We start from the raw sequence: 7,848 nt of genomic DNA, 5'->3' as shown, positions 1-7,848 counted from the left end.
TGATGGGGAGTGTGAAGTCAGGGGTGCTAAGGGAGGGCGACCTCCCTTCCCACCACTTCCATTCCTGCTGAGCTGGGCAGCCCCAGAGCCCCTCCACAGACAGGCAATGCCGACAGTCATCCACCCTGCTGAAAAAAGAGCCTGGAGCCACATGTTCAGAAAATCCCTGTCTGGCCCCCATCCCACCACCCACACAGAAGGTCCTCGAAGCCCATACTGTGGCTTCTCTAATGCACAGCCTCGTATCTGTCCCCACATGCTCTGGTCAATGCTGCCTCGACCTTGAAATTCTTAACTACAGAATAGCTCATCCTTACACTTACCTTTTTTATGAGTGAAGTCTGATGGGCCACGGAGTGTGCTGTGAGCAGAGCAGGTGCGCACAGCACGGGTCCGGGGGTTACCAGGCAGCACGTGGAGACAAGGTGGACACAAAGTCCTCCCCTGGTGAGTGAAGGTGGGGACCACACCAGGCAGCCACGCTTGCTTAGACCCAGAACTGAGCTCCGACACAGTGGAGCCAATGGCGTTCTCAAGTGTCGACCGCACCCTCCCCTCTGTGAATGACCTCTGCCCTGTCCTGATCCTTCTAGAAAGGGTTCAGGAGGCTGAAGTCCACCCGGTCACCAGAAGACACCAAGGGGCAAGTGAGCCACAGGGCGGTGCAAACTCCAGGGCTGGGGGCAACGGCCCTCAGTTCCCTCCCTGTGCCAGGCTTCCGAAGCGTCTCTACGTGAACCATGTCAGTAATAACCACCCACTGTTATTTTCTCTTTTCTTTCATACTGTTTTAAAGAACGTGTTTGTCTGTGGTTTGGTTTCCCTGCAGGAAGGGAAGCCATGTAAAGTCCCCATCTTCTGTGGCTTGAGGCAGGGGCCACAGGAGGGAGAGTTAGGGGTGGTGCAGGCAGATGGGCGTCAACTGAAAAATGGTGGGGACCCAGAAACTTGCAGGGGCTTCTCACCTGCACCTCCCACCAGAGCTGGGCCTGGAATCCCCTGGAAGCCTGACCAATTCAAAGCTTCTCCCTCCCCTCCCCTCTGCTCCCCTCTCCTGCCCCAAAAAGCTGGCTCCTGGGCCAGCCCACAACACCCCCAAGCCCCCCATCACCCACAGCCCTGCACAGGCCCTCCCTCGCAGAAGTGGGACGACCTGCACGGTGGCAGGGATGGTATCTGACCCCAGAGCTGGGGGTCTCAGCTGACCTTGAGCAAGGGGGCTAGTGCTTCACACAGCCTCCCAGCCCAGGGGGCTGCCAGCAGCCACAAGCCCCGATCTGAAGCAGAGCTGGGGGATGGGGAGTGGGGGTGTGAGCTGTCTGAGGTCCCATCCTGTCCCCACGACGGTGGCCAGGCCTCACCTGACACTGTGACTGCCCTGCACGGGCACACAGGAGTGCAGCAGTTGCAGGGACAGGACAGCCAGCTGCCTCTGCCTCATGCTCCACCCCGACCACAGCGGCCCCATGGCTGTACCAGCCCCACCTGCGTGTGGCTCTGCTTGGCTGCCGGGGCTCTGGACCCTGGGTGAGTCGGTGAGGGCAGAGCTCCAGAGGCCAAGCCTGTCTTCAGCCACCACACCTACCCTGGTCGCCAGACTCATGAGCCCAGCCAGTATCTGAAAGCAAGATGCCTTTGGGAGAATGACACCACAGATGCTGACCTCAGACTCCTGAAAACTTACTAAACAGATTATTTTGTCTTTTTTTAAAGTGGGATGTTGGCAGAAAAGGGGAAGGGGAATGACTTCCTTGGTGGTCCTGTGGTTAAGAATCCACCTGCCAATGCAGGAGACACGGGTTCAATCCCTGGTCAGGGCACTAGATCCCACATGCCACAACTGAAGACCCTATGTGCCACAGCTAAGACCCAGCACAGCCAATTAAATGAATATTCAAAGGTAGGAGGCTGTTCATCTGTCACCATAGAAAACTGCAACATTTTAGTGAAAGAAAAAAAACAAAGATCTTATTTTGCAAGTTCTCATGGTTGATTGCAAAAATTTTCTCATAACATGCAGCTGTTCTAAAAAAAATTGAAAATACAGAAACTAAAACCCACCCATAAATGTGTAGGGAACACCAGTTACTGCAGCATCTGGCCACCACACACGGGAACACACGTGTGTGTGTTTCTTCTACAAAAGCTTTCAGCCTCCACCTACCTTCCCACCGGCCTCTGCTCTGCTCACCAAGAAGACTGCACTTTGGCCTCGTGCTTGGGGGGGTTTCTGTTGAGCTCAGGGAGCAGGCCTGTGAGGTTGGGGGCACTGTCTGGCCTGCAGTGAGGAGAGAAGCGAGAGTGCTCCGCCTCTAGGTCCAGTAACTCCAGGGGAGCCACCTGAGAAGAAGCCTCTCAAACACCTTCCCTGCATTCTCTAAGTAACAGCACGTCCCACGTCTCAGGGTTCAGCTGTGTGTTAAATCCTCTCTTTTTGGAAAGAAAGGTGTTTCCACAGAGAAGCTGCCTGGATCTCAGCCTCAGTTGGTCCTCTTGTTGGAAACAAGAAGTGTTTCATAGAAACCTGCCTGTATCTTGGCCTCAGTTGGTTCTCTTTTTGGACGTGAAAACTGTTTCCACAGAGAATCTGCCCAGACCTCGGCCTCGGTTTGTTCTCTTGTTGGAAACGAAACGTGTTTCCACAGAGAACCTGCCCAGATCTTGACCTCAGTAGTTTCTCTTGCTTGACATGGAAAGTGTTTTCACAGAGAATCTGGATCTCGGCTTCAGTTGGAACAGATTTAACAGGCAGTATGTTCAGGGCTCAGGGAAGTTTGTCCTGAAGCTTCCATTAGGGTTACAGCGCCTCCTCACCTCCACCCCTTCCACGGTCACAGAGCCTTCTCTTCAAGAGGACGGTGTTTGGCAACATCAGCCACACATACTGAAGAGGAGAAAGGCCACGGCAGGCAGGGCTGGGTGTTCTTGGGGGAGCAGAGGAGCCTTGGACACTGTATGCTGGACCCCTGCCCCACCGGCTTCTCCTCCTTCTCACTGGGCATGCGGCTTTCACCTCCTGGGTGTCTGCCAGCGAGGGGCTCCCAAGACACCAAGCTGGGGTTGACGAAGGGTGAGCTGGATGCCAGGGACCCAAGACCCTGCAGCAGGTCAGTGCACTGTAGACAAGGGCCGGCCTCACTGAACGGTTAGGCCCTGTGCATTCAGGACACCCTCTCTGGACTCCAGGTGGAGATGCTGCTGCCCCTAGTGCCCACCTTGGTCTCAGGAGGTTGAAGAGAGGCCCAGGTTGTCCTTTCCACCTCCTGCCCAGAGAATGACAAAGGCCAGTTCCCAGAAATTGGAGCAGGGTGGGCAGAGTGAGTGCTTGGGTCTCACAGTGTCCCTGTGAAGAGGGCTTTACTTCTGACTGGATCCTTCTTGGCTGGTTCTCTTCTGTGTTGTCTTCACATCAACTCTTACAAGGAAAAGGCTGTCCAGGTGCCCACAGCATCACTCGCCCAGGTGCCGACAACACTCCTTATTTATTATGGGCAGGGAGACAGGGTGGTTGGTGTGACGCTCCCCTGGACCAGAGAAAAGACCCCCTAGGTTGTGTCTCTTCTATCTCCTGAGACCCAGGTGGGCACTGGGGGCAGAGCACATCCACCTGGGGTCCAGAGAGGGTGTCCTGAGTGGACAGGGCCTAACTGTCCAGTGTGGCTTCTGGGGTATGGGCAAGAGGGGCACTAACTCCTTTTTAAATAGTTCAGACAACCACTGACTTCCTTTTGGTTTCAGATCTTTTTGATATGGTTCATTTTCAAAGTCTTTATTGAATTTGTTACAATATTGCTTCCATTTTATGTTTTGATTTTTTGACTGCAAGGCATGTGTGATTGTTATCAAGTCCAAGCTTGCTCTGCATGCCTCACAACAGGCCAATAAACCAGAGGCGAGGTGCTGAGGCAAGAAATACGACTTTACTTGGAAAGCCGGCAGACTGAGAAGAGAGCAGACTAACAGCTCAAAGAAACCATCTTGTCAGGGCCTGGTTGCCAGTGTCTTTTATAGAACACAGAGCTGGGAGGTGAGGAAATAAAGTAAAAAGGCCATTAATCTGGCAAATATCTCCTGGAATGGCCAGCCTAGGGAGGAGATGTGTTGCTTTCTCCCTTCCTGTAGCCATCCACAGGTGGACAGGTCCTAAACAAAGCCAGAGGGGCAGGGTTTCCTGAAGTAGGCCATTACATATGGACAGTATCCCTGTAGCAAACGAACCAACAGGAAGCAAAGGTTAAAGTAAAAGATTTAATTTGAAAAAAAAATTTTTTTAACATGGAGTCAGATTTTGTTCTTCCCTGTAACAACTCCCCACTCTCAGTGTCCATTCCACAATCTTATGGAAAATGGGAACCTGATTGTTCTAATTGCTCCACCAGTTGCATCGTTTGGGGAGTGCCCACCACTGGTGCCAGTTTTCTGAATGTTGAGATTTATCTTTTGTGGCTCTTTGGAAAGTGTCTACTTCATATGTGTAGACACAAAAATATTTATAATCTAGGTGTTAAGAGTTATGTTTTATTCAGCAAGAATCTTTTAGGGCTTCAAAAATGCAGGCAGCATCTAAAGGTAAGGAATTTTGCACTTTTTATGTATGGGAAGATGCAAGAGTCATCTCGTTGAAATCATCCCCTTTGATACACACCTCACCATCTGGGGCCAGTATCCTGTCTTCTCCTTCCAGACTTTTCTCAGGGATCACCATGGGAGTGGCTGCACTTTGATGGCTGCTGGAATGCAGGTATTCTTCTCCTTCCTGAGTTTCCTCAGGGCTTACTGTGGGGAGTGGCTGCAGTCTGATGGCTCCTAGAGAGTAGGAGGGGGAACCTGGATCCCCATTGAGATCATCTCAGCAGAGAGAGCAAGCATGTCCTGTGACTGCAGACAATCTTCCAACATTAGGGGTTCGGAGTTCTGCCTGCAGGATCCACAACCACCAGCTCGGCCACCATGCTCTGCACTCAGTTGCTATGCAGCCCTGAAACCTACACTGCAGGAGGCCCTCTAAATGTGGCGTCCTGTCCAGCAAACTCTCAGTCACACCCTCCACGCCCAACCCAGGCCCAGCCTCGCTGAGAGGGTCGCAATGGGGACCCAGGTTCCCCCTCCTTCTCTCCCACATTCCCTTCGGTTCTGTGTAATATTAACTGTTTTTACAGCCATCATAATAATGTTGAACACACTGCCATGGTGCTGGCAGTCTGGGTCTTCTGTTATCCCACTGAGATTCTGTGAAAACACATCAGATGCTGGGCTGGAAGAGGAGGGGTAGGTCTGGTCTCTGCTGAGTATGGACGTCTACTGGAAGGAGATCACAGCTGCAACCTCGCCTGCTGCTCATTAGCTTTTTGCTGGTCCATGTGCCCGGATAATCAATTGCCCAGATAAACCTGCTCCCTTCTCCCCATGCTCATGCTGGTGACTTGGAATAATTACCAGATAGCTCACCTGAGGAGTCTCCAGGAGCCCCAGGGATGGGGAACCACTCAGGGATAAAGAGGAAATAGGCAGAGGCCTGTATAAAATGATACTGTAAAGCATTTATTCCTAAACACAAGTCAAGTGAAGCTCATGTGTATTCTTCCCTTTTTCTTAGCTTTGAGTATATGGTTTCCCTCTGCACATGATTCTGGCCCATGCAGATGAGGTGAGACTCAGTCCCCAGACCCCCCTACCTGGGGTCACATATTCCCTCGGTCAGGACACCTTGGCTGTGGTCAGTGGGCCTCCAATATGTAAACAAGCCAGGTCCATATGGTCAAAGCTGTGGTTTGTCCAGTAGGCATGTATGGATGTGAGAGCTGGACCATAAAGAAGGCTGAGCACCGAAAAACTGATGCTTTCGAACTGTGGTGTTAGAGAAGATGCTTGAGAGCCCCTTGGACTGCAAGGAGATCAAACCAATCAATCCTAAAGGAAATCAACTGTGAATATTCATTGGACGGACTGATGCTGAAACTGAAGCTCCAATACTTTGACTACCTGATGGGAAAATCTGACTCATTGAAAAAGACCCTGATGCTGGGAAAGATTGAAGGCAGGAGGAGAAGAGGACAACAGAGGATGAGATGGTTGGATGGCATCACCGACTCAATGGATGTGAGTTTGAGCAAACTCCAGGAGACAGTGGAGGACAGGGAAGCTTGATGTGTTGCAGTCCATGTAGTCACAAATAGTTGGACACACTTAGAGACTGAACAACAATAACCAGGTAGCCTATCTGAGTTGTCTCGATGAACCCCAGAGGAGATGAACTTGTCAGAGGGAAAGACTAAGAGCCCTACCTCAGCACTGACCCCTGGGAGGGCCATGGAAGCCCACGGTCACCCAGAGAAACCCACCTCAGCTCCAGACCCCAGAAATCTGAGCACTGACATTCAGACACAGGCACGGAGTCTTCCAGGACAGAGGACAGGCCCAGTCTGCACCCAGGTCTCCATGTCCTATTGCACAGAGTACCCAGCCAGGTGTAAATGTCCTCACTGTAGAAGAACTGATTATGTATAAACATAATCAGTGTAGACAGGACTTGGAGAGGTCTGAATCCACCATGTAAACAGAACTTGGCCAGGTTCAAAGTAGCTTAGGGCTGCACTCCTAGGAGGCACAGGTCACACCCCCAGGGTCTCTCATCGTTGAACAGGGGCTCACCTGCGTGTGAGAACTGGGACGTACCTTTCTTGAAGAAATCACCACTGGCTCCACACTTCACCCACATCAGGAAAGGAACAAAAGCTTTGTCACTACACATTTTGGCAGGCAAAACAAAACTGTGACCAGGTTTTGCAACCATGTGGTGGTCAGGGCCCGGGGAAAGCCAGGAACCCAGTGGAGCGCCGCCCAGCGACCTGCGAGGACAGACCGGAAGTGGCCCGGCTGCAGCATTCCGGGCTCCCAGCAGGAGGTGCTCCGAGGGTCGCCCAGGCAGGACAGTCCTGCAGCGTCCGAGGGGAGAGTGGGTCCGTCCATCCTGCTGGTCATTAGGGATGGAGTGCGCTCAGGTACTGCTTCCCCGCAGGGTTGGGGAGTGGGCCTAACACCTCCTAGGCTCCTGGTCAAGTGGCTTCATGCCGGGGTTGACGCCCACAGGGCACCATGCTGCATCCAAGTAGAGAATGAGGGCAGATGTGGGGCATAGACACCATCAGAGCAGAGCACCTGGGGGAGCTCCCACCTGTGCCTGCCTGCCCACCTCGGGCCCCAAGCCCCCACCCCATGACCCATTACCACACACACATACACTCCCATGCCGCACACGTATGAGCTGTGCACCCACACCGTGCACACAAACAGCACGTGTCCACCAACAGACGCACACACATGCATAGCACACAAATGGGGAATAAAACGAATACCCTAAAGTGCTCATTCCTAAACACGAGTGAAGCTCACATGCATTCTTCCCTTCTTCTGAGCATCGATGGTTTCCAAAATAAAAAAGTTTATAAAGTAGTTAATGGTGAATGACTTTTAGATGATGGGACTTTCTGAAGTTATTCCACAAGTACTACAAGACCTGAGAGATGAACATAGATATTCCATGTGTCCCTCGACAGAAGAATGGATAAGCAGAACATGGTCCATCCACACAATGAATGTTGTCCAGCCTGAAACAAAGGCAATTCTGACACAGGCTACAGCGTGGATGGACCCTGAAGACATTATGCTCAGTGACATAAGGCAGACACGGAAGAACAAATGATGTTTGAGTCCACTCATACAAGGTCCCTAGAGCAACTGGCTCCATAGACACAGAAAGCACAATGGTGGGTGCCAGGGGCTGAGGGAGGGGAATGGGGACTGAGTGTCTCACGGGGACTGTCTGGGTTTTGCAAGATAGAAGTAGCG

The sequence above is a fragment of the Bos taurus genome, chromosome 8 (genome assembly GCF_002263795.3).
Source record: "Bos taurus isolate L1 Dominette 01449 registration number 42190680 breed Hereford chromosome 8, ARS-UCD2.0, whole genome shotgun sequence".
NCBI classification, from domain to species: Eukaryota; Metazoa; Chordata; class Mammalia; order Artiodactyla; family Bovidae; genus Bos; species Bos taurus.
This window is presented reverse-complemented; position numbering follows the sequence as displayed.